Source organism: Thalassophryne amazonica, chromosome 4 (assembly GCF_902500255.1).
Source record: "Thalassophryne amazonica chromosome 4, fThaAma1.1, whole genome shotgun sequence".
NCBI classification, from domain to species: domain Eukaryota; kingdom Metazoa; phylum Chordata; class Actinopteri; order Batrachoidiformes; family Batrachoididae; genus Thalassophryne; species Thalassophryne amazonica.
Window position 1 is genome coordinate 10,803,020 of NC_047106.1, and position 27,433 is coordinate 10,830,452.

General features: G+C 41.3%; 1 long non-coding RNA gene across 1 annotated transcript; it reads right to left on the reverse strand.

Moving 5' to 3' along the window:
- Positions 1-26,896, reverse strand: LOC117509097. Its single transcript, XR_004560243.1, has 2 exons — positions 26,748-26,896; positions 1-190 (listed from the first exon to the last, which is right to left on the reverse strand). It is a non-coding gene; the product is annotated as an uncharacterized LOC117509097 (long non-coding RNA).
- Positions 26,897-27,433: the final 537 nt, after the last annotated feature.

Here is a 27,433-nt window from a genome sequence, read left to right on the forward strand (position 1 = left end):
TTTTGTTTTGTGTCTGCGACGTCCGTCTCAGGCCGCCACCGTCAGACGGATCAATCAGCAGACAGCGTCACACTGCTGCCATTGTCGGCCTCCCGGAGTCGCCGAGCACACTGACCACCTCTGTTCATGTCGTCCCTCTGAACGCACGGATAGTCGTCTCTTTGTCCTCCGCCGCCCGTATTGATGGAATCTGAAAGTAAGCAGATTTGCAGCGGATATTAACAGTAGGCCTGCAGAACAATGGTGCAGAGAAACGTGGCACGAGGCCGCAAACAATCATGTCCTTCATGTCGGAGCCTCGAACTGAGACGGACAAATTCTTACAATAAATATCCTGATCATCGTCACAAAAAAGAAAGCTAACCCGGTGTGGGTTTGTGGGTAAGTACGTTTTTTATCCGGGCAAAATGAGAAGCGAGCATCTCTGCTGCACAGGTATAAATCAAAACCCACCCAAAAAACATCAAGTGTTTCTTTCTCATTGTCCAACCAGAGCACTGAAGTTGTTAACCAGACATCAATAACCACAAATTACAACTCCAACGTGAATATAAATACAGTGGGATCTCTTTATTTACTGCTCCAGGTCCTCCTTCTTTAGAAAAGGAGTGTTTCACTGCATTTAAAAGATGTGTTGCTTGACAGGCTGACAGCTGCTCAGGTGAGAACGCCGGTTAGCAATTATCCAAGAAGTCTGGGTGAGTTTCTCAGACTGAGCTGGAGGACACCAGCACTTTGTTCCACCACCAACAAGAAGAAAAATATATATTAATATGCTAAATTAGACTGTTAAATTACACTGTTAACAACATGTTACAGAGGCAGGGCGATGACATCATCCTTTCAGTTTTCCACAGTAAGACACTTCTGGTGTTTTCAGATTTATGTGATCAGATAAATATTTCACTCATAAAAGAAAATAAACATTCATCAACAGAACTGATTGTTTTACACAAAATGAGTGTAACGTGACGTTCAATGGCATCACGTTCAACTATGTCATGATAGTCATAATAAGTTTGTAAGTTGTAAGTTTTATTTGTAATGCACCCTTCATTAATAAAAATCTCAAAGTGCTACAGGAAAAAAAAACAAGGATAAATAAGAGAATAAAAACAGAAAATCTTAAGATAAAACCAAAATAAAATTGAATAAAAAGACTAAGATGCAACAGATTCAAATTATTGAGGCCTGTCTAAACAGGTATGTCTTGAGGCTTTTTTAAAAGCTTCCACAGTCTGTGGAGCCCTCAGATGGTCAGGGAGGGAGTTCTAAATATGAGGGGCAGGTGAACAGAAGGCCCTGTCTCCCATGGCGTGAAGCCTGGTGTGAGGGAGATGGAGAAGATTAGTGTTGTATGAACGGAGGGAACGGGAGGATGTGTGGGGAGTGAGGAGGTCTTGAGGTGAGAGGGGGGCATTGCCATGGATGCATTGGTAGGTTATGAAAGCAATCTTAAAATGGATTCTGTATGTGATGGGGAGCCAGTGAAGGTTATGGAGAATAGGTGTATGTGCTACTGTTTACATACTCTCATCAGAATTCTAGCTACCCTGTTTTGAATGTAATGGAGCCTTTGAAGGTTTTTTCCAGAGATACCAAAGAGCAGGGAGTTACAGTAGTCAAGCACAGAGGAGATAAAGGCACGGATGAGTTTTTCAGCATCAATGATGACGTCGTACTGCAGTGAGTGCAGTTTCAAGTTGCTGAAATTGTTCGGTTTTGCTGCCCAAATATCCATGAGTGGAACTGGAAAGAAGTGAAGTCTGTGTCACCTAAAGAAGTACCTGAGGAACAGCAGTAGGCACAAACAAACCAGTGACCCGGTGTCACTCCTGGCAAATACGCCTCAGAGAACACGACCTCTGGACAGCGACCAAATCATTGATGCTTTTGCTGTTAACCACAACAACAGGTGCATTGTGCTGTTATGAAGACATCAATGGGAGGGGAAAGATTTTTTTCCTCTGCCTGCTGTTGGCATTTTGTTCCCTGAGGCTATAGACGACATGTGTAGGTCTGTGAATATTTGTACTGAACAGCAGCCTAGGTTTGTGTGTGATTTTAGTCATTCTGCATGTCATGTGTAGTGACTGTCGCAGGTCAGAATCAATCAATCAATCAATCAATTTTATATAGCGCCAAATCACAACAAACAGTTGCCCCAAGGCGCTTTATATTGTAAGGCAAGGCCATACAATAATTATGTAAAACCCCAACGGTCAAAACGACCCCCTGTGAGCAAGCACTTGGCTACAGTGGGAAGGAAAAACTCCCTTTTAACAGGAAGAAACCTCCAGCAGAACCAGGCTCAGGGAGGGGCAGTCTTCTGCTGGGACTGGTTGGGGCTGAGGGAGAGAACCAGGAAAAAGACATGCTGTGGAGGGGAGCAGAGATCGATCACTAATGATTAAATGCAGAGTGGTAGAGAATGGGGCTATGTGTACACACACCTGTGAATGTGGCAGAGGGGTAGCAGAGAACCGTCATGACACGTGAGCCCACAGCACCCTCATCAAAATGCCAATCTCCCCCATAGCACCTGCAGAAAAAAATCTCTGGAGCTGCCACTGGTGCCAGATGGGCTGGTCTAAATCTCTAAGTTTTATAGGGAATGTTACAAAAAAGAGACTATGTCAAATGAGCAGAAGTTGTGTGGACAAAAACGCCCTGCTGATGTCAGAGGAGAATGGACAGACTGGTTGAACGGACGACTGCATGATGCCATCATGTCAATACGGACCAACATCTCTGAGGACTGTTCCCAACACTTTGTTGAATCTATGCCACGAAGAATTAAGGTAGTTCTGAAAGTAAAAGGGGATCCAACCTGGCACTATCAAGGTGTACCTAATAAAGTGGCTGGTGAGTGTACGTTGGTATGTACTTTACTGTTACACAGATGTTAAGAAAAACATAAACTAGATGGCACTCTGGACCCTGTTGAACATTTCTGACAACACCGTACTGTATATGGTGACATTAAATACTCTATGATTATATACAGAACTTTAGTCAAAATAATCCTGTTATTGATGGTCTTCTTTTCCTTTATGGGTTGTACCTTTGCTACACTGCCACCCAATGATTACCAGTGGTATTGCACTCTCACTCCAAATCAATACTGTTGCGATGAAGATTTATTATATAACTTGTATAATATAGAAATAGAGCCCAGGTTTTAATATTTTGAGCTCATTTAAGGCAAACGAAAATAAGACGAAATGCCATAAATGTGTCATTCGAGCACTATGTGAAATTAAACGGCAGACTTGAGTTGTTTTCGAGAGTCAGACTCTCAGAAGATGTTCACTGCTGACGGAGACTTTAAAGGACATGACAGAGAAGAACACAAACGCATCAAACGCGTCATCTTCTAAGAGCTGAGCACTTGGGGAGTCTGTGCTCTACGTCTCTATCTGCAGCTCCTCGCTGCCAATAGTGGAGCTTCTGCTCCTCCCTTGATGGCTCCATCACTTTGACAGCTTCATGGGGGGCGTTATTGGTCCAAGCTGCAGGGGGTCTCTTCAGACGAGCGTCGTGCGCTCCAGCCAACATTAATGCTGCGTCTCTGCAGGTCACAGGAAAGTTGCACTGACATCTATTTCTGTCCTTTCTTCCCTCCGTTCTCATCACGCTGCACAGTGTTCAGGTTTCTCTCTGAATCCTCTTCAGCTCTTCAAGCCTCTGCTCATCTTCTGACAATTTCTGAGACTGAAATAAGAAGGTGAAGAATAAATACGGAGAAACGGTTGATTCATATTTTTACGGAGATTAAAAATCAGTCCACCAAAGTCGAACCCTCGTCATGAACTGCGTTATTGTTGTAACTTTCATCACTGCTGGCTGTTTTATCTTCATACAGATCCACAAAAATATGACACTTTTTGGTTGTTTGTTTGAGACGTGTATGATTGACAGGTTTTATCAAGATAAGATCACTAATTTGGATGTTTAAAAAATGAACCTGGTTAAATGAATGTAACCTGTACAATTCTCCCCCCCGCCAACACAGCCAGTGAGTTAGACGTCACAATGTGCACTCAGTCAGTTAATTAGTCAGTCAGTTAGTCAGTTAGTTAGTCTTGCAACATTTAATTTGTGAGTGAGATTACTTCTCTTGTACTGGCTTAATTGTCACCAAAAGCATAGCGACCCCAAGAGGCCTCCTGCTTTTGGGGTCAAAGGTCAAGGTCACTGGAGCAAAATTTGTATAAACAAAAAAAAAAAAGATCTTAGGCACACAGTAACTTCTTTTGTATTTGCCCGATTGTCAGCAAATTTGCCATGTGTCTTGGGTATATTGACCTCAAGAAGCGGACTGGTTCTGGGGTGAAAAAGTCAAAGGTCAATGTCACTGGAGCATACTTTGTACCAACAACCCCACTGAACTCAAAATCACTGAACTGTACTTTTGCTTGGGCACGGTGGCTTCGTGCAGACTAAGCACATGCTATGTATTTGTATATTGTACTGTAGAGCTACACATTTGCAAATAGTTTCTTCCACCAATGATGGTGGAAGAGGTTCTGTTTTCACGTGTTTGTTTGTGAACTGCCTGTAATGCACAATTTTTCATATATTGTTATGATTTTTTTGTTGTTGTTGTTTTTTATACAAAGGATTCATATCCTGATAGGCAAGAACTGATTCAATTTTCCACGTCAGAGTCAGCAAAATGAAAATTGGAAAAATCCTAATCTTTAACACTGAACAAATTTTCAAAAATTCCTAACTGTTAAAAAAGATCAAATTTGTTTCATATTTGAGAGCGTTATGTAGGATGGCATCATTTATCGACTGACAAAGTTTGATCCGGATCTGATCCAGATTATAGATTTTGTACCCATTTAAATTTAACATTGAAAACCCCATTTAATGAATATTTTACATTATTTCTTAATCAAACATGCACCAATCACTCTCATATTTGACAGTGAGGTGCAGACTGACACTCACTATCACCTGACAAAGTTTGATCCAGATTTAGCGGATGTTTTATTTTAACATTGAAAAGCCTTTTTGATCTATATTTTACATTCTAATCCCATTACATTTTTTCTGCAAATCTGATTGGTTAATTGTGTGAGATTTCAGACTGTATAATATCGGGGTAACGGTGGCAAAATATTTGACTGTTTCACATTTGGATGTGTACTCGGTGCCCTGACCGGAGTTCAGTGCTTAATTTGTAAATCATTAGGTACCGGAACACAAAGTACATATGACAGCACGGTAATGACGAGATGGACACAGGTCCCGGAATGCACAGAAAAACAACATGTGAATGGCCACTTCTAGAGCTGTGGCAGTTTCCAATTTGTGGAATTGGAAACTGGTGTTGGTGGAGGTTTGCGCACTACGAGTGCAGCGCTCCAGTTAATCTTTTATCACAAATGCACCCTGATACTTTACATGCAAGAAATAAGATGTATGACTTTTAAAATTCCAGTAACTTTGACAAAGATGACATAAAAATAAAATGTAATAAGTAAAACCCTTCTACATTCCTTGTGTGACCAGAAAAATTTGAGAGGACACCACACAGGACACTGAAGGAATGCAGAGTGCACACCTAGGTCACATAGGAACGCTCAGCGGAAGCAGACAGGAAGCAATGGTGGTGAAGAATTTTTGAGCATGTTCAAAACAAAGACAGAAGGGATGCAGAAGCTGGAGGACGCTCATAGGAGGCACAGATGACACACAAAGAAGGTAAAGAGGATGCCAGGGTTGACCAACAGATGAATGAATGAATGCACATGATCAGGGCTGTTTGCCAGGATTTTTATGAAGAAAATTCGTTACAAAGCACCTTTGTTGTCTATGCAATAGAGGTTACCACAGGCAAATGCAACAGCAAATGAAAATAATCCAATCGCTATTGCAAAAATTAAAAAAGAAAAAAAATCCATGTGTTTGTTAGTCTCATGTGGAGTTGAGATGATAACGGACAGATGATGTTGCATTTCGTCAGAAATTTGCGCTCAGCAAATGTTTTAGATCTTTGACTTCAGCTCATGAAGAATGGGAGCAAAAACAAAAGTGTTGCATTCATATTTTTCTTGTGTACAAGAAACCAGCTTCTTCAAAGTGTTTTTAATTGGATCCTTAATGGAACCCAGTGAATGTATGAATGACCCGCCGTCCATCAGCAAACAAAAACACAAGGTTTTCCACCAAAATTAAAGCTTTAGAAAGGCTTTTTAAAAAAAATCTTGTTCATCTCATTTTAATTCAGTTAGAAAATGACATATGGTTTAACATAAAACTTGTTTTAAAATGAGTCTGAATGTATAATTATGCAATAATGAGTACAACATGATGGGTTTTTTTTAAGCCGTTAGCTGGTGGAAATACAGCGAGTGAGCCCTGTTGCTAGGATACGCATTACTCCATTCTCATTTATTGGCCAGAAAGACCTGAATGTTCGTCCAATAACAGCAGCAGGACAGTGATACTGTCCACACACAATTACTGCAGCGCTGCCACTCAAGTGCACCGAAAAGGTCAATGATGACACCGTTAGTGGGTGTCGGAGATAACAGAGGACAGGGTTTGTGCGTGTGTGCACATGCATACATTTTGCAGGTTAAACTGTGTGCAGGGAGCAAGCCATAAAGAAGAAAAAACTGTTGATGTCCAATGCTTTAAGAAGAAACTAATGAAAAATTAAAAATGTTCAAATCGATTCTTACTCTGGGTTTTTTTTTAAAGTTGTCTCTCACAGAATATACAAGCTTTAATCTGAAGTTAATTACATCCAAAACACAGTGTGAATGTATTTGTGTTTCCTGCAAGGGTGTCCCCTGTGTGGAAAATGCAAATAAAAATTCTTACATTCTTACATTTACTTTGACTTTTATTTCATTGCAGACAGCATGAATACAAGATACCACATGTTTTGTGTGTTCAGCTTCATTTCATTTGTTACTAGAGCACCACAAATCTCAACCAAGTTTCCAATTCCACAAACTTTTACCTTGCAAAATATTTTTCAAGGTCAAGGTCCTGTTAGAAGTGACTTTTCATAAACGAAATTAGATGTGACGAAATGTCATGAGGATGTATTTAGTTCATGCACTTGAATAGAAGTTTTTTGTTTTTTTTTTAAACTATTTCTGTTTCTGAATTCATTTTCACAGAACATTGGTTATCTCTGCTATGCACAATTTGTCATTGCTTTTTGCCACTTGGTTTCTGACTGATAACTGGTGGTGCAGGTAAATCCATAACAGAAAAATGAAAGTGACTGAGGCACTTTTGATTGAGATATAATGCAAAATGTACACCAAATGGGCTTTTCAATATTAAATTCAAATGTCCACAAAATCTGTAATCTGGATCAGATCAAACTTTGTCAGGTGATAGTGTCAGTCTGCACCTCACTTTCAGATATGAGAGTGATTGGGACATGTTTGATTAAGATATAATGTAAAATATACACTAAATGGGGTTTTCAATGTTAAATTTAAATAGCCACAAATAAAATGTAATCTGGATCAGATCTGGATCAAACTTTGTCAGTCCATAAAGTATACCAAATATGAAAAATTTTTGATATTTTATGACAGAGTTATTAATTTTTGAAAATTCTTTCAATGTTAAAGAAAGGGATTTTTCCAAGATTTTTACTGACTTTGACCTTTGACTTATGACCTTGAAAACTGAATCAGTTCTTGCTAATCAGGATATCAATCAATTTTTCAATCAATCAATTTTTTTTTTATATAGCGCCAAATCACAACAAACAGTTGCCCCAAGGCGCCTTATATTGTAAGGCAAGGCCATACAATAATTATGTAAAACCCCAACGGTCAAAACGACCCCCTGTGAGCAAGCACTTGGCTACAGTGGGAAGGAGAAACTCCCTTTTAACAGGAAGAAACCTCCAGCAGAACCAGGCTCAGGGAGGGGCAGTCATCTGCTGGGACTGGTTGGGGCTGAGGGAGAGAACCAGGAAAAAGACATGCTGTGGAGGGGAGCAGAGATCGATCACTAATGATTAAATGCAGAGTGGTGCATACAGAGCAAAAAGAGAAAGAACAGTGCATCATGGAAACCCCCCAGCAGTCTACGTCTATAGCAGCATAACTAAGGGATGGTTCAGGGTCACCTGATCCAGCCCTAACTATAAGCTTTAGCAAAAAGGAAAGTTTTAAGCCTAATCTTAAAAGTAGAGAGGGTGTCTGTCTCCCTGATCTGAATTGGGAGCTGGTTCCACAGGAGAGGAGCCTGAAAGCTGAAGGCTCTGCCTCCCATTCTACTCTTACAAACCCTAGGAACTACAAGTAAGCCTGCAGTCTGAGAGCGAAGCGCTCTATTGGGGTGATATGGTACTATGAGGTCCCTAAGATAAGATGGGACCTGATTATTCAAAACCTTATAAGTAAGAAGAAGAATTTTAAATTCTATTCTAGAATTAACAGGAAGCCAATGAAGAGAGGCCAATATGGGTGAGATATGCTCTCTCCTTCTAGTCCCCGTTAGTACTCTAGCTGCAGCATTTTGAATTAACTGAAGGCTTTTCAGGGAACTTTTAGGACAACCTGATAATAATGAATTACAATAGTCCAGCCTAGAGGAAATAAATGCATGAATTAGTTTTTCAGCATCACTCTGAGACAAGACCTTTCTAATTTTAGAGATATTGCGTAAATGCAAAAAAACAGTCCTACATATTTGTTTAATATGCGCTTTGAATGACATATCCTGATCAAAAATGACTCCAAGATTTCTCACAGTATTACTAGAGGTCAGGGTAATGCCATCCAGAGTAAGGATCTGGTTAGACACCATGTTTCTAAGATTTGTGGGGCCAAGTACAATAACTTCAGTTTTATCTGAGTTTAAAAGCAGGAAATTAGAGGTCATCCATGTCTTTATGTCTGTAAGACAATCCTGCAGTTTAGCTAATTGGTGTGTGTCCTCTGCTTCATGGATAGATAAAGCTGGGTATCATCTGCGTAACAATGAAAATGTAAGCAATACCGTCTAATAATACTGCCTAAGGGAAGCATGTATAAAGTGAATAAAATTGGTCCTAGCACAGAACCTTGTGGAACTCCATAATTAACTTTAGTCTGTGAAGAAGATTCCCCATTTACATGAACAAATTGTAATCTATTAGACAAACATGATTCAAACCACCGCAGTGCAGTGCCTTAATACCTATGGCATGCTCTAATCTCTGTAATAAAATTTTATGGTCAACAGTATCAAAAACAGCACTGAGGTCTAACAGAACAAGCACACAGATGAGTCCACTGTACGAGACCATAAGAAGATCATTTGTAACCTTCACTAATGCTGTTTCTGTACTATGATGAATTCTAAAACCTGACTGGAACTCTTCAAATAGACCATTCCTCTGCAGATGATCAGTTAGCTGTTTTACAACTACCCTTTCAAGAATTTATATGAATCTTTAAAAAAAATTTCATAATGACATGAAAAATTGTGGGATACGATTGTTCACAAACAGACAAACAAACCGGAGTGAAAACATAACCTCATCCAACTTCACTGGTGGAGGTAAATATACATTGTTGTGGTGAAACAGATCAGCCCCCCCCCCCCCCCCCCCACCCCCACAATTCGGCACACAGGTTAACGGTGGATTACCGTATTTTCTGGAGTACAAATCGCACCTGCCAGGAAATGCAGGTTAAATGCAGAGTTAAATACAGTGAGGAAAATAAGTATTTGAACACCCTGGGGTTTTGCAAGTTCTCCCACTTAGAAATCATGGAGGGGTCTGAAATTTTCATCTTAGATGCATGTCCACTGTGAGACATAATCTAAAAAAAATAAAAAAATAAAAAAAATCCGGAAATCAGAATGTATGATTTTTTAATAATTTATTTGTATGTTGCTGCTGCAAATAAGTATTTGAACACCTACCAACCAGCAAGAATTCTGGCTCACACTTTAAGAAACCCTCTTATTCTGCACTCTTTACCTGTATTAATTACACCTGTTTGAATTTGTTACCTGTATAAAAGACACCTGTTCACACACTCAGTCAATCACACTCGAACCTGTCCACCATAGCCAAGACCAAAGAGCTGTCGAAGGACATCAGGGACAAAACTGTAGACCTGCACAAGGCTGGGATGGACTACAGGACAACAGGCAAGCAGCTTGGTAGAAGACAACAACTGTTATGATTATTTATTAGAAAGTGGAAGAAACACAAGATGACTGTCAATCTCCCTCGGTCTGGGATTTCATGCAAGATCTCACTTTGTGGGATAAGGATGATTCTGAGAAAGCTCAGAACTACACAGGAGGACCTGGTCAATGACCTGAAGAGAGCTGGGACCACAGTCACAAAGATTACATTAGTAACACATGATGCTGTCATGGTTTAAAATCCTGCAGGGCAGCAAGGTCCCCCTGCTCAAGCCAGCACATGTCCAGGCCCATTTGAAGTTCACCAGTGATCATCTGGATGATCCAGAGGAGGCATGGGAGAAGGTCATGTGGTCAGATGAGACCAGAATAGAGATTTTTGGAATCAACTCCACTTACCATGTTTAGAGGATGAGAACAACCCCAAGAAAACCATCCCAACCATGAAGTATGGGGGTGGAAACATCACACTCTGGGGGTGCTCTTCTGCAAAGGGGACAGGACGACTGCACTGTATTGAAGGGAGGATGGATGGGGTCATGTATTGCGAGATTTTGGCAAACAACCTCCTTCCCTCAGTAAGAGCATTGAAGATGGGTCATGGCTGGGTCTTCCAGCATGACAATGACCCCAAACACACAGCCAGGGCAACTAAAGAGGGGCTCTGTAAGAAGCATTTCAAGGTCCTGGAGTGGCCTGGCCAGTCTCCAGACCTGAACTCAATAGAAAATCTTTGGAGGGAGCTGAAACTCCAAACCTGAAAGATTTGGAGAAGATCTGTATGGAGGAGTGGACCAAAATCCCTGCTGCAGTGTGCAAACCTGGTGAAAAACTACAGCAAACGTTTGACCTCTGTAACTGCAAACAAAGGCTACTATACCAAACATTAACATTGATTTTCACAGGTGTTATAATACTTATTTGCAGCAGTAACATACAAATAAATTATTAAAAATCATACATTGTGATTTCCGGATTTATTATTTTTTTTTTAGATTATGTCTCTAACTTAGAAGTCATTAAATTTTGGTAATGATCCAGAACACGATCTGGATCCATTAATTTTTTTAAGGATTCTTTATCATTGCAGGATAGGGCCAAATTCAACATTTTTGCATCTAACTTCATGAAGACGGGTCACAAAGGCTGAACAAAAATTAAGTTACGACACAACAATAATTTAGCATTTGTTTCTCCTCACTGAATAAACTTGTTATTAGAAATAAAAAAAACTTCTGTAGTTCATGCAGTTTCTCTTTATAAATACATTTGCTGACGATCTAAGGGTTTAACCACTGAATCTGAAACATGACGTTAGATGCGTGAAGCGATGTGGAATAAGTCTCTTTGCCAAAGGGAATTCCATGTAACCTCGGTGACCCTATGGCCTTGGTGGAGGTTTACGCTCTCCAAGTGCTTCTAGTTTCTAATATGTGAACATGAGCTTTTGAAAAGACTGGAAGTTAGCTTTGAGTTAGCGGACTATAGCGTGCACGCTAATGCCTGCTAAATGTCTTTTAAATCACTTCAGAGATATTATTAGGTTCTAAAAATAGTTTTTTTTTTCAGTTTTAGAAGTGTTGATCGCTCGCTTTTACATAATATATGACAAAGAGGATATATTTACACACACACTCTGATTGGCTGTCACCCCCACCACTCAAAAAATAAACTGAACAAACTGAAACAGAATGTGACTTTTTAACCTCTTAAAATACCTCTTAAACTAGCTCAAGGTTAGCCATCTTTGAACTTGTCCAAGGTCCATGTCCCAAGAATTTTCCCTGTGAATTTGAAAACGGTGGCAGTAATAGAACACTGACAGACAGACAGACAGGTGGACGGACGCCAGGTCTTCACAATACCTGATGGCCATATGTCAGCCTGGGGTAAAAACCATATTTAAGTTGCACTGGAGTATAAGTCGCACCTTTGTCTGTGTTATGAGCTCTTTCATTTGTGGGTTTTGCACATTGTTGTAGTGTACTTCATATTTTAATATCAGATTTTTCCATATATAAGTTTCACAGGACCTCCAAATCTCACAAAAAAACTACAACTTATACTCCTGAAAAAACAGTAATTGCAGAGTTTGCACAAGAGTGATTTTGTGTCATGTGACTTGTTTTTAAAGTGATAATTGTGTTAATGCAGTCATTATAAACTCACAGTGTGAGCTGAAGTTAAAGCAGCTGTGCGTGCACGTCATGAAAACAGCCTCGTTAAATGTTTCGGGTGTTATTTTCTCCCATTCTAACTGCAAACATGTCTTAAGCTGTGCAACAGTACACTTTTTGTTGTTGTTGTTGCACTCTTTATATAAAAACTCCCCCCTACGTTCTCTGTTGGGGACAGTTCAGGACTGCAGGTGGGCCAGTCCAGTACCCGTACCCTCTTCTTATGCTGAACCAAAGATCAGGAGGAGGGACTGTTGTGAAATGGAGGTTAAGAGAGACTCGGGGTATATAAGGAGAAGGATGCTGAGGATGGAGCCATCACACAGGAGGAGATGAGGGAAACTAATTGAGATGGTTTGGACATGTGCAGGGGAGGGAACCAGGGTATATAGGGAGAAGGATGCTGAGGATGGAGCCACCAGGCAGATAGAAGACATGCAGGCAGACGGTGTGAGGTGGAGCTGGATGATCTGCTCTAGTCTCTGCAGAATGTCAAAAACATGCAGCTGCTTGTTCACTGGGATCTTTTTTTCATTTTTCAGATAATTGAAGCAAGCGTGAAAATTCACTGCAACACCAGTCTCTGATAATTGTAGCATTTTGCAACTAAACTGCTGTGTGGGCGGAGCTTCTGTTGGAGATGTGTCGAACGATTTCTTGATGCAATAGCAAAAAGATTAAATAAGAATCGTACATCAAAAATGGTGGTTTTGGCTTTTTTCTGTTCGTCTTCAGAGGGAGCGCCGTGCTGCAACAACCATCAAACCGCCCAAACTTTTAAGCCTTCTAAATCTTTGCAAAGGGCAAAAAGGCAAACACACAAAAATCCCTGTGGGTTTAACGGAGGAAGAAACAATCATTTATTTTTAAGCTCCCTGCTTTGCTTCTGTCTGGCTGTTTGACAAGGTCGCAGCAGCGAGTCTTGTGATGCACACGGAGCTCAACTCGGCCCAAACCGCCACTAAGCCGTGATCACCATCTCACCGACGGTACACAGCCACAAACATGGAACAACCATGGCACAGTGAAAAATACGTAAATATTTAACATAGTGAGTATTAGTATTATATAGTATTATTAATATTATAGTATTTAACAACGGTACATAGTGAGGGTCAAATCTGTCACGTTAATGGAATCTTCTCCTGCTTGCAGCTGCTCCCGTTAAGGGTCAACACAGCAGATCATCTGTCTCCATCTCACCCTGTCCTCTGTGTCTTCCTCTGTCACACCAACTACCTGCATGTCCTCTCTCAGCACATCCATGGACCTCCTCTTTGTCCTCCCTCTTCTCATCCTGCCTGGTGGCTCCATCCTCAGCATCCTTCTCCCTATATACCCTGGGTCCCTCCCCTGCACATGTCCAAACCATCTCAGTCTCACATCTCTGACTTTGTGTCCAAACTGTCCCACCTGTGCTGTCCCTCCGATATATTCATTCCTTATCCTTCCATTTTCGTCACTCCCAAAGAGAATCGCAACATCTTCAGCTCTGCCACCTCCAGCTCTGCCTGTACTCTCTTGTTCACCTCTCTACCACACTCTGCATTACTTTGGACAAGTATTTAACCATTTAAACTCATCTGCTTTCACCACTTCTACTCCTTGTAACCGCCCTATTCTGCTGGGCTCCCTCTCATTCACACATGTGTTCTCTTGCTCCTACTGACTTTCATTCCCCTTCTCTCCAGAGCATATCTCCACCTCTCCCAGCTAGACTCAACCTTCTCTCTACTCTCACTGCAGTTCACAGTGTCATCTGCAAACATCATAGTCCATAGGGACTCCTGTCTGATCTCATCTGACAACCTGTTCATCACCATCGCAAACAAGAAAGGACTCAGAGCTGATCCTTGGTGTAATCCCACCTCCACCTTGAATGAGTCTGTCATTCCTACTCAGCATCTCACCGCTGTCACACTATTCTTGTACATGTCCTGCACAACCCACACATAATTCTCTGCCACTCCAGACTTCCTCATAAAGATAAAGATCAGCTTTATTTATCCCAAAGGAAATTATTTCACCAGATTACAGAAACAGTGAACACTGGTTAGTTAAATACACAATTTCACAAAGTGTTCGTATTAAATAGAAATCAATCAGTTTATTTATTTATTTTACAATACCACAACTTTTCTCTTGCACCCTGTCATAAGCTTTCTCTTAATCCACAAACAGACAATGTAACTACTTGTGGCCTTCTGTAAACATTGCATCTGCAGTGCTCATTCTCAGTATAAAACCATATTGCTGCTGACAGATCTTCACCTGTTTTCTAACTCTAGCTTCTACTGCTGTTTCCTATAATTTCATGCTGTGGCTGATCAACTTTATGCCTCTGTAGTTGCTGCAGCTCTGCACATCACCCTTGTTTTTAAAAATAGGACCCAGCACACTTTGTCTCCGCTCCTCAGGCATCCACTCACTTTCCAAAATTTTATTAAACAATGTGGTTAAAAACTCCACATTTCCAAACATCTACTGGCATGTCATCTAGACCTCCTGCCTTTCTACTTTTCATCCAGACCTTACTTGTGTGAAGCACCTTGATGCAACCATGTTGTGATTTGGCGCTATATAAATTAAAATAAATTGAAATAAATTGAAATTCTTGTCAAAGCTGTCCTTTTGACTAATCGCTTGCACTTCCTGATTTATTCTCTCCCCATCATACAGTCCTCTCTCACTCATTTTCCTCATTCATCAGCTCCTCAAAGTATTGACTCCACCTTCTCAACACACTCTCCTCACTTGTCCGCACACTAACCTGCAGCACATGCTTTCTAGCTCGGTCATTTGTTCATTCCTTGGTGTTCATGCACAGCTCACTCTACGCCCTGTCTTTAGCCTTTGCAACATCTCTTTCACTTTATGTCTCACCTGTGAACCAATTTTTAGAAAACTAATTGAAAAGGTTGGGAATTTGGGATATGACAGACATTTGGCTGGCTTGGAAACGCACAGATAGGGAAGTGTGGGTGGAGCTGTTTATTCCATGACCCCATTTTTTTTTTTTTTTTTTTTAGGTTTTGTATACAAAGTTGCAGAGAGTGAAGGACATATTCAAAAGATAAGTGATAATCAACATCCATAAATAAAAGACCAAAAAAAGGAGCACCTTCATAAATAATTAACGAGCACATTTTCAATTAAAGCTCTCCTGTGTGATAAGACTGAAGAGGACATTTTAATTATTTGTTTCATTGATCTAACCTGTGACAGTTTTGCACTGTGGCAGTTGAAGTCATATTGTATTTTTAAAAAAACACTTCCAGCTCCATTGATACATCAAATATACTTTCCCCTCATGTGAGGACATCCTGGCTGTCCATAGGTGTCTTCCAAAATGATACCAAATAAAATGACTTTCCAAACAGAACTGAAGTGACGACCTAAACATGACTGCTTAAGGTCTGAATATTAATATTTGGACCGGCAGTCAGTCGGGAACATGGCGTTTTCTCAGGTCAGCAAAGAACTTCTCCTTGGGATGGAGGTGTCCACTCACCTCCTGTTTCATAACGTTGTATGTATGTCTGTCTATGCAGCGATGTGTAATTCCACCTGAATTTCTTACCTCCACCAAGGGGATGATGTTTTCACTGTTTGTCTGTTTGGTGTCATTCAGCTTGCCAGTAAAAATCCAATTTGTTGCAAGGCTGAACAGTCAAAGTCAAGTCGCATGAAATCCATATTTTTCAGATCTGTTTCAAGCCTCATTTGCAGGTGATTTGTAATGTGATTCAAATCGCATTTTTGTGAATCCACTCTGGCCTGAATGCTCTTAGCAGATTCTTATCAGTGTTTTCACAGCACATAAAGCTCCATCTGTGAGCTTTACGTGGTGAGCGCTGTGGTGACTCTCCCGCTTTCACTCACAAGCAGGTGACAGCAACACACACACACACACACACACACACACACACACACACACACACACACACACACACACACACACACACACACACAAAAGCCCAAACTAACTTGTAAAACCACTTCCAGAAAAAAGGGGGAAAAAGAGACTGTAACCCGCATGTGTTTTGCTGCACCTGTAAGGACTCATGCCTGAAACACACTGAACATCGTGTCTGACATGCGTGTCCAACACAAAAGTTCGCTCTTTTTTCAATTTAAATCCAGTAGCGTTTCAGCTGCTGCTGAATTTTTCCACATCATTTATCTTTTTTAAGTATTTTATTCCTCATTGCATTTTTTTGGGACATGACTTTTACAGTGCACATACAATTTGGATATGTGTGTGTGCGTGCGCTCTAATGGCTTGTTTGCGTGATCCAACTGTCACAGCACATCTCATGTCGAACATTTTATCTAATCACTCACAGTCTCACTCATCTTCAACTGCTTAGTCCAATCAAGGGTTGCAGGGGGCTACAGCCTATCCCAGCAGTCATAGAGCATGAGGCGGGGTACACCCAGGACAGGACATCAGTCTGTCACAGGGCCACAAACAGACAAACAAACACATTCACACCCACTCGCACACCTATGGACAATTCAAAGATTCCAATCCACCTAACCTGCGTGTCTTTGGATGTGGGAGCAAACCGGAGCACCCGGAGGAAACCCACGCAAACACAGGCAGAACATGCAAACTCCACACAGATTGGCCACAGGCGGGAATTGAACCCATGACCTTCTTGCTGTGAGGCAACAGCACTAACCACTAAGCACCGTGCTGCCCATTTGATCTAATCTACAAGTATATACAAAAATAAAAATATATAAATACATGTAAACTCACCATAACCTTTAACTATTTTAATAAGCCATACCTCTGTGTGGATTTAGTTGCAGCTTTCAGACACTGGACAGCAGTCATGTAACTGTTTCCATGTCTTTAATTACTAAGACATTGAAGTGGATTAGATTAGATTGCAGATGAGGACTGTAACACTGACACAGACACTAGATCTGGTTACTTCATATATATATATATATATATATATATATATATATATATATATATATATATATATATATATATATATATAAGCAAGAGGCAAGCTCTTCAACATCGCCCAACTTTGTGCGAAGACCAAGGATGTGGAAGTACTCATGCGTGTGATGCTCTTTGCTGACGATGCAGCCTTGACATCACACTCCAAAGACGGTCTGCAGCAGCTTGTTAGTCGCCTCTCTCACGCCTGCAAGGAGTTTGGACTGACCATCAGTCTGAAGAAGACAAACATCGTGGCACAGGGAACAGTTGCTCCCCTTAACACTGACATTGATGGGTAGAGCCTGGAAGTCATGGAGCACTTCACACAGCTTGGGTCAACCATCTCTAACTCACTCTCTACTGATGCAGAGATGAACAGCAGGATTGCAAAGGCAGCAGCAGTTATGGCCAGACTAAGCCACAGAGTCTGGAACTTCAGCCTCACTAAGACAAAACTGCATGTCTGCCAGACCTGCACACTCGGCACACTCCTCTACGGTAGCGAGGCATGGACCGCCTATGCCAGACATGAGAAAAAGCTCAACAGCTACCATATGAGGTGCCTTAAGACGAATTCTGCACTTCGTAAGGTGCCAAACTCAGAGGTCTTGGAATGAGCCATCATGTGCAGCATGTTCACCATTCTTGGTGCAAGTTGCCTTCATTGACTTGGCCACGTCATCTGCTGTATGGTGAGCTGGCAGATGGCACTCATTTGGCTGGTCGACCACGCTTGTGCTTCAAGGATGTCTGCAAGAAGGACATGAAAATGTGCAGCATTAATGTCAAAACGTGGGAGAAGTGTGCAGAGGACCGTGCAGCCTGACGCCTTACTGTCAGAACAGGTGCACAGAGGGCTGAGCAGGAGAGGAATCAAGGCCTTGCTGAGCAACGAGCTCGGAGGAAGGAGTGACAGCGGCATCCTCAGCAGGCATCACAGTACACGTGCAACAAATACAGCAGAGATTGTCATTTGCGTAGGTGCAGATAGAAACAAAAGACCAAAATTTCCTGTATATTCATATTGTCATTTGTGTCAGTAGCATGGCCCAAGCAGAGGGTCACCCCTCTGAGTCTGGTCTGCTTGAGGTTTCTTCCTCACATCATCAGAGGGAGTTTTTCTTTACCACTGCTCCCTGTGTTCTTGCTCTGGGGGTTGGTAAGGTTAGACCTTCCTTGTGTGAAGCGCCTTGAGGCAGCTTTGTTGTGATTTGGCGCCTTATAAATGAAAATAAATTGAAATTGAATTGAAAACATGCATTAAAAAAACAAAACAAACACAAAACCAAAAAACAAACTGGACACAACACCATCGTCTCCCGCAGATGGACGGATGCCAGGATATATACAAATGACAGATTTCAATGAAATTTGATGAGCAGAGAGATGATGTTTTGGGAAACAAGTGAATGCATTTTGGAGGTGATCTGGAACATACACATAGCAACATTTAACTCAAAATGCTGAGAGAGGATGTTGATGAAATTTGGTGAGCAGATGCATAATATCAAAGCAAATAAGTTATTTTATTTTGAATTTGATCCAGGGCATATTTTAGATCCAGAAGATGTTTTCAGGATGTGCTTTCTGAGTGCCTTCTAGTTGCAAACAAAGTCATGTTATAGTCTCCCTCAAACGCATGAAAACTTTTGTTGACTCAAACATTCTACTCTTGGTGTAAATCCACGTCACAAATCCTGCCTGGCTGAGTCCAGACCAGCGGCGTCCTCCTTTACTTGCGTACTTCAGCCGAGCGTGACAGGACATGAGGTCCTTCATGTTTTATCAAACTGAGCATTCACCGCTTTTGTTTTTGTGTCGTTCTTTCTCATCACGTTTCCACCTGCTGTTGACCTTTGACCCCAACCAGTCAGACATCTCTTAACCACCTCTTGACCTTTGGAGAGGAAGACGAGGGTTTGTTGTTGTGATGTGTTTTTCAGCCAGTCTGACCCCTGTTGACCTTTGACTGCCGGCTGCATTTCAAAGCAGCTGGCAGTCTCCCTAATGAGGCACCCGGTGTGTGTGTGTGTGTGTGTGTGTGTGTGTGTGTGTGTGTGTGTGTGTGTGTGTGTGTGTGTGTGTGTGTGTGTGTGTGTGTGTGTGTGTGTGTGTGTGTGTGTGTGTGTGTGTGTCGATGGGGTGGGGGTGTAAAAAATATTTAATTTTCTTCTTCAATGAGGCAACGGGAAAAATTAAAACACAAATGACATTAAGTTTGGATTTTATGAAAGAAGCTGCACATGACAGAAGATCTCAGATAAACTTTGTACTTGTATATAAATGCAGTTTTGTTTTTGCCCAACAATCCATCGCTTTGTCAGATGAATAGCTGCAAGAAGACAAACTCCACGGAACACGTCAAACCAGGAATCCACAGACTTGAATTTTGTTTCTTCGTTTTTTGTTTTTTTGCAGCCTCTGGTTTTTTAAAGATTTAAGTAATAAAATTATCACCTATAATTTTATTCCTCAGCACTTAAATAAGGGATTCATAAAATGATTTTGCCAATATGATGAAAATTAACGCTGTCTGGAAACAACTTAGAATTTCGACCCCTGAGGGGGAGAAATTCAAGTGATTAGATGTCATGACCTACATTTTGGTAGCGATGTCATAGATCACATGAGGGCTTCCCCCAATCTGCATGAGGATGCTGGGAAGCAAACTGCGACAGCCTATCAGAGTGAAGACAGGCAGTGTGACGTCAGCGGTGGAAAACTCTCTGAAATAGCTTGTGCTTCTCATATATTTTGTAAAAGTTAACAAGAAATAAACACTTTCAAGCCAGATAATGCCTCTGATTTGTGACATCTTACAGATGTTAGCATGCACGCCACGGTAACACGCATCACACATCACAACCTCCCGCACGCGCAGATGAGCTTCCTCCTGCAGTCCATCTGCATGACAGCGTACGAAGGAAAAGACAATATTCATTATGAAAATCACCCCAGGTAAATATGTTCTCTTCATTAAAAAGAGCTGTAATTTTACAACATTACCACAACAAAATGCCATTCTAATGTTTGGATTCCAGTAGAAAGTGAATTTTGTCAGTTTTGTGAAATCTGAAAGGCCACACAGCTTTAAAGTTGGCCTCCAGTTCTTCCAGCTTCTGTTGGAATTTTGCTTCTTCTGTATTTGCTGTTTTGCAGTTGTGAATCTTGCGCCATCTGTTGTTCTGTGAGTCACGCGAGAGGCCAGTTTCAGCAGCGTTCTGGTTCAGGGCGCAATGTAAACACATCTTGTGAAGTACTGACAATAAGACAACATCGGGGCACGATGGAAGTCCATCACAGGTGGTACACCTCCTCTAGAAAATAACCCCCTCAACTTGGAAGAACGTGTCATCATGACAATCGCCCGTGAACTCGCTGAATCAATACCATCCACAGCCTCACTTTGCCATTGTTTACATGCGCTGGTGAGATGGTGGAACTCTGTTGGTGCCGTGGTGCATTCTGGGAAGCACAGGGGAAATATGGGAAATATTCGAATTGTGTTCTTTATTCGTGTTTGGTCTTTTCCCCTTCCTGTGGTACTTAGCAGGATTACATCAAACTACTGCACAGATTTTGATGAAATTTTCATCACAGGCCATGAATTTTAACTCCATTAAATTTTGGAGGGGATCCGGATTCTGGATCAAGATTCACTTTATATACGCTTTGAAGGTTTACATCAAAACTACTTCACGGATTCTCACCAAACTTTCACCACATATAGATATTAGGGCAAGGGACACTCCACTGAATTTTGGAGGTGATCCAGATCCAGATTGGCAGACGCCAGAAGTCTCCAATTGCTCTTATTTTAAATTATTTTTCATATCTTCCAACTATAACTTCAGACAGTCTTTATCTTGTATCAGCTGAACGTCTGAGGTCTTCTGTGGTCACCTCTTTGGCTCTGGACTTATCAGGCTTCAGAAGGGCTTCAGATCAACTTTCGAGACATCTTCATACAACCCTGGCAAAATTATGGAATCACCGGCCTCTGAGGATGTTCATTCTGTTGTTTAATTTTGTAGAAAAAAAGCAGATCACAGACATGACACAAAACTAAAGTAATTTCAAATGGCAACATTCTGGCTTTAAGAAACACTATAAGAAATCAAGAAAAAAAGATTGTGGCAGTCAGTAACGGTTACTTTTTTAGACCAAGCAGAGGAAAAAAATATGGACTCACTCAATTCTGAGGAATAAATTATGGAATCACCCTATAAATTTCCATCCCCAAAACTAACACCTGCATCAAATCTCATCTGCTCGTTGACATTGACCCTATGTGTCTTTTTGCAAGGAATGTTTTCACAGTTTTTGCTCTATGGCAAGATGCATTATCTTCTTGAAAAATGATTTCATCATCCTTAAACATCAGAAAAGTGTCCAAAATATCAACATAAACTTGTGCATTTATTGATGATGTAATGACAGCCATCTCCCCAGTGCCTTTACCTGACATGCAGCCCCATATCATCAATGACTGTGGAAATTGACATGTTCTCTTCAGGCAGTCATCTTTATAAATCTCATTGGAACGGCACCAAACAAAAGTTCCAGCATCATCACCTTGCCCAATGCAGATTCGAGATTCATCACTGAATATGACTTTCATCCAGTCATCCACAGTCCACGATTGCTTTTCTTTAGGTGTTAATGATGGCTTTCATTTAGCTTTTCTGTATGTAAATCCCATTTCCTTTAGGCGGTTTCTTACAGTTCGGTCACAGACGTTGACTCCAGTTTCCTCCCATTCGTTCCTCATTTGTTTTGTTGTGCATTTTCGATTTTTGAGACATATTGCTTTACGTTTTCTGTCTTGACGCTTTGATGTCTTCCTTGGTCTACCAGTATGTTTGCCTTTAACAACCTTCCCATGTTGTTTGTATTTGGTCCAGAGTTTAGACACAGCTGACTGTGAACAACCAACATCTTTTGCAACATTGCGTGATGATTTACCCTCTTTTAAGAGTTTGATAATCCTCTTCTTTGTTTCAACTGACATCTCTTGTGTTGGAGCCATGATTCATGTCAGTCCACTTGGTGCAACAGCTCTCCAAGGTGTGATCACTCCTTTTTAGATGCAGACTAACAAGCAGATGTGATTTGATGCAGGTGTTAGTTTTGGGGATGAAAATTTACAGGGTGATTCCATAATTTATTCCTCAGAATTAAGTCCATATTTTTTTCCTCTGCTTGGTCTAAAAAGTAACCGTTACTGACTGCCACAATCTTTTTTTCTTGATTTCTTATAGTGTTTCTTAAAGCCAGAAAGTTGCCATTTGAAATTACTTTAGTTTTGTGTCATGTCTGTGATCTGCTTTTTTTCTACAAAATTAAACAACTGAATGAACATCCTCTGAGGCCGGTGATTCCATAATTTTTGCCAGGGGTTGTATTCTCACTTTGTGGTGTTTTGTTGCTCATCCTCTTTTTACTCTGAGAGTGTGGATCTCCAGCAAGGAAAACAGTCTGACTGTTGCTGTAAAAAAAAAAAAAAAAGTATTTGGACTGGCTGTTCACCACCTGCCTTTTATATAAAAACCCTTTTGTGATGCGTCCTAGAGTTTAATGTAAAACAAGGCACAGACAGCGAAGAAAACAGCAAGTTGTTCTCCTGCTGACAGATTATAATTTTACTCACTGACCACTGCTGCTCTTTTCTAAAGTAGCATCAGATTATAGAAATATTTTAACCTGCAGATTATTTAAATACGTCAGGATAAACACATCTTAAGGGGACGGCTTTTCTACAGCTTTTACGTTTTTCAATATTAATTAAAATCTTAGGCCTGTAGTCAGGATCTGATATGGTGAAATGGTTCTTTGTTGGTGAAATTGAAAAATTTGTGGTTTTTTGATGTCCAGGTGCCTGGAGGTTTTTTTTTTATCACTATTGTCTAACCCTGATCTCCCTCAGTTTAGTTGTACTGCTTATTGTTTGCTAGATTTGTATTTTCTTTAGCACATTTTCACCTTTTCTTTGCCTTTAACCCAAATCGGTATCACAGCCTACGTTTGTTTGATAAGATTACTAACCAGCTGTTTCGTTAGTGACCAAAATTCAAGAGGATGGTGAACCAGGTCCAGGAGGCCACCGTTCTTGGTGACAAATATCAAGGAGACACAGTCCTCAGTCCAAAGATTCTTCCACTGAGCCGCCCTTCAGCTTCTCAAGGCTGGCAAGCTTTGCAGTGCCCATCGACAAGGCACGAGTCAGAGTCCGGACTGAACATTAAGGAGCCCATGTTCAGCCATGACTGGTTATGCTGGCTGCTCAATTTACTATATATTGTTCATTTCGACGGCATTTTGTGGAGCACCTCCAATTTTTACCCCTGCTCCCCCCCAACAAAAATTTCCTGGCGCCGCCACTGATTATTACGCTTATCAATACTAGGAATCCTTCAAATTTTGCTGTTGGTCATGATTTTAATGTGGAATAGGGTATTTTTCAACATTTCTGAAAATTTCTCAAAAACTACCACATTGACCTTTTTTGCATTCAGTAATCCACGTATCCACGACAACCAAATCACAGTTCCCAAAAGTTAGTTACATTTAACCAAAGCTGATGTTGGAATATTATTATTCCAATGACAAATTTGACAATTTGATGTGATTTGTTTTTTTTTGTTTTTTTTTTTTTTAAGCTGAAATACACAAAATATCTCAGAAACAAGTTTAATGAAAGTAAACAACACTGACAGTGAAACAGCAACAATAAACATTGTATCTATAATAATTCAGTTCAGTTCAGTTTATTTTAAACACAAGGTTCATAGAAGTACATAGACAATACAAAAATAAAAAAAAACAAAACATGAATATATATATATACACATACTAAAATACGTAACATAATCAGAATCAGAATCAGAAGAAGTTTATTGCCATTGCCAGTGAACAGGATTCACAGACTAGGAATTTGCTTCAGTACAATGGTGCAACATTAAGAAGAGATAAAATACTAGGATAAAATATAACATATGTGTCAAAATAAGATAAAATATAAGATAAAAAAAAGAAATATGAAATATGAAAGGCTGTGTGCAACAGAAAAACAGAGAAACAGAAAAAACAGTGCAGTGGGAGGAGTGCAATTAAAAACCAAAGTACATTGTCTAAAGTGACCTTTGATAAAATGATAAAGTGACAGAGTTAAGCTTAAGGTGACTGAGTTATGAGGAGTTCATGAGTCTAACGGCAGAGGGGAAGAAACTGTTCTTATGGCGGGAGGTTCTGGTCCGGATGGACCGTAGCCTGCTGCCCGAGGGGAGTGGTTTGAATAGACCGTGTGCAGGGTGAGAAGGGTCAGCTGTGATCCGACCTGCTTGGCCCAGAGTCCTGGAGACGTGCAGGTCGTGGAGAGATGGAAGGCTACAGCCGATCACCTTCTCAGCAGAGGCCACAATGCGCTGCAGTCTGTGTCTGTCCCTGGCTGTGGCCCCGGCGTACCACACCGTGATGGAGGAGCAGAGGATGGACTCGATGATGGCCGTGTAGAACTGCACCATCAGCTGGACAGGCAGCTTGGCCTTCTTCAGCTGCCGCAGGAAGTACATCCTCTGCTGGGCCTTCTTGATGAGGGAGCTGATGGTTGACTCCCACTTGAGGTCCTGGGTGATGGTGGTACCGAGGAAGCGGTGACAGACCACAGTGGTGATGGGGCTGTTGGTGAAGGCGAGGGAGGGTCGGGGGGGCTGTGGCTTTCCTGAAGTCCACGATCATCTCCACTGTTTTCTGGGCATTGAGCTCCAAGTTGTTGCTGCTGCACCAGGTCACCAGCCGGTCCACCTCCCTCCTGTAGGCAGACTCATCCCCATCCGAAATGAGTCCGATGAGGGTGGTGTCATCCACAAACTTGATGAGCTTTACAGAGTCGTGGCTGGAGGTGCAGCAGTTAGTGTACAGGGAGAAGAGCAGACGGGAAAGGACACAGCCCTGTGGAGATCCTGTGCTGAGAGCCCGAGTGTTCGAGACATTCTTTCCCAGCCTCACACGCTGACTCCGGTCCGTCAGGAAGTCTGTGATCCACCTGCAGGTGGAGTTGGGCATGTGGAGCAGAGAAAGCTTGTCCTGGAGCAAAGCTGGAAGGATGGTGTTGAATGCAAAGCTGAAGTCCACAAACAGGATCCTAGCGTAGGTTCCTGGGGAGTCCAGGTGCTGCAGGATGGAGTGCAGGGCCAGGTTTATGGCGTCATCTACAGACCTGTTGGCTCTGTAGGCAAACTGCAGGGGGTCCAGGAGGGGGTCGGTGATGGACTTCAGGTGGGATAAAACCAGGTGTTCGAAGGTCTTCATGACTACAGACGTGAGAGCCACAGGACGGTAGTCATTAAGTCCGGTGACTCATGGTTTCTTGGGGACTAGAACTATGATTGAGGACTTGAAACAGACTGGAACATGGCATGACTCCAGGGAGGTGTTGAAGATCCCCGTGAAGACTAGGGCCAGCTCATCAGCGCAGTGTCTCAGGGTGGCAGGAGAGACACAGTCTGGGCCCGGGACCTTATGTGGATTCAGCCTTTTGAAATGTCTCCTCACGTCATCCTCTTGGACCGAGAGGGCAGCAGTGAGAGGGGGGAGGTCCAGAGTGTTTGAATATCCAGTTGTGTGGGGGGTGGGGCACCTTCACGTGGCGCCATCTTGGAAGGGATGCATAAAATAATGCATAAAATAATAATAATATAAATAATGAAATAATAAATTTAAAAAAGCAATAAACTAGATTTGCAAGCAAATACTAAGGGTCCAAGCACCCCGTGCCACTGCAGATCCAGGCCTGCCCCAAACAGAGACCACGGAGAACCCTTATAAGACTCTCAGGCAAGATCGACATTAATTTTGGAGCATGCTAGAGCTCTGAAATTCATAAATATATGCGCAATATTGTTTTTTGTTTTTTCAAGATTGAATACTCGTGATCTACACGGTTAGAACGGACTCACTCCGATTGCAAAGGTATAAGGTTTTCCTATGGTTGACCCCATGGATTAAAAAAATATGAGTGTTAACACATTTTTATTAATTATTTGAAACACTGTTTAATGGTTTTAATTAATTTAATGTCACCTAGCCTTTGTCACCAGACATTTTTTTTCCCATATGACAATTTTTTAGTTATTTATTTTGTTACATCTATCAATCCTGTAAATTTCACATTTCCACTTTGCCTGGTTTAGGCTGCCCAATCAATTTTTTCTACCGAGACAAAAAAAAAGAAAAAAAGAAAAACAGCGCAAAAATGATAGGGCCCTTCACCCGACTTCGCTGGTGCTTGGACCCTAGTTAAAAGAAATATCACAATTATACATAAAAAAAAAAATAAAAAAAATCACGTGGCAGGCATGTGTACTGCGTGTATTTTAATATTTCTTATAAATACACACACACACACACATATATTATATATAATTGTAACAATTAACATTCAGCAAAAACAAATCTGCAGCTTCACCTCAGACCTGATTCAAAGACAATCCTGCCCCCTGTTGGTCAACTGTGGCACAGCCAGCTTGGTTCTGTGACTTCTGCCGTCCAAAGAGGTTCTTTGTTCCTCAGCAACCTGAGGCCCGTCTGAGGGGCCCCGTGGGCTGCAGACACGGCCGGGGTTCAGCTCTAACAGCGTGCCGCCGCCACCACCGCTGCCGCCGACTTCCACGTTCACAAAACTCAGCTCTGAAAACACGAGGAGCCACTTTTTTCAGCTTAATGTTGTGTGACAAGGTGCCGGTGAGCCGCATTCCACTTCTGTGAGGCCACTGTTTATCTGTGACGTCTGACCTCCAGAAAAATGCCACCTGCTTCTCACTCAACACACACGCAGGCACGTACGCGCACTCAGTGTTGTCACATACACATGTGAACGTTTAACACATCTGCTACATGGACCCTAAAATGACAATAAAATTTTAAAATAATAATAGAAAATAAATATTCTGAAAATAATAATAATAATGCTATCCCAAAAACAGGAAAAAAAAATCCTGACAGTGACAGAATTTTGTCCGTACAGCATAATAAAAAAGAATCAAATCAAATCAAATAAAAACAAGCCATGTAACATATTTTATTTTACCTGCACCATTAAGGTTGCATTTTTGACCATCTGTTATTGTTTAACAAAGTGACCAAATGCAAAACTGGACTG